Source organism: Plasmopara halstedii, assembly GCF_900000015.1.
Source record: "Plasmopara halstedii genome assembly, contig: Scaffold_322, whole genome shotgun sequence".
Classification (NCBI taxonomy): domain Eukaryota; phylum Oomycota; class Peronosporomycetes; order Peronosporales; family Peronosporaceae; genus Plasmopara; species Plasmopara halstedii.
The window spans coordinates 526,049-527,239 of record NW_020187243.1 but is presented as its reverse complement, the minus strand read 5'-3'; positions in this window follow the sequence as shown (position 1 = coordinate 527,239).

Genomic DNA, 1,191 nt, shown 5'->3' with positions numbered 1-1,191 from the left:
GATTTTAGAACTATGTACCAGCTGATACCAGCCAAATTAATATTTTGCAAGATATCTCGGTGACTTTAAATGCTTTGACAAAATTAGATGTGTCTGTGGTCTTGGTAAGTTTCCTTATCCTTACGAGTCCATGACTGCATTTATTGTACTAAATCAAACTACCATCCCGCTTAAGAGATCTTTTGACAGCAAGCTCTGAGGAACAAATGTTATCATGGATGACTACGAACGAGTAAAGTTCGTGTGGGAGTGCATCGAGATGAAATCTATCAAGGACAAATTGATCTGGTACAACAACCTCGACGTAGTTTCATTCAATCTTAACGCAGTTCCATTCATCAAGGCTATCAGGGCTTGATGAAAATTTCCGAACGTTTATATATTTGCGGATAGGCGCCGATACCTGGTATTTCGGAGAAGGTCTTTTATCAGACTTGCTTCAATAAACTCCAATATCCGAATGAGAAGCCGGCTAATATATTTTAAATTCCGGTTAGGCCATGTGAGGGCAAAAAAATCAGGATGCCAAGGCAAAGCAAAACATTGGTATGACACTTGAGCACGTTAATACAATGCTGCTAAAAAATACTTTTTACGTGGTGTATGCTACCGCCAGCTGACTGCTGACACCTGTTTTCGCTGACCATATCAACAACACGATTGGCTACATTGACGGCAACATCTTGATCAGCTGTGTGAGATGCAACTCCATGCGTAAAGGTATGTCCCTCGGGAAACCTTGATTCAAGAATTTGCTTGAGTTCAACTTATGATAGTCATGTATATTCTTTTGGTCGGAAGGAAAAGAATATTGACGCTAAATGAAAGCTAACATCCCCGTAGGCCTATCTTTCATCTTTAATCGCTATGCTAAGCGTGCTGAAACCAATATTCGCGATGGTAAGGTATAATGAAAAATTCCGGATTCGATGCTAACATCTTGTATCTTTGGGCTCTTGTGATTGAGACGCCATACGGTCGATTCACTACCGTTGAATCTTAACCGGAATTTAAAACACATTAGCCGGCTTCTCACCAGGATATTTGAGTTTATTCAAGCAAGTCTGATAAAAGACCTTCTCCGAAATACCAGGTATCGGCGTCTATCCGCATATATATATATATATATATATATATGCGCTTGGAAATTTTCATTAAGCCCTGACAGCCTCGATGAATGGAACTGCGTTG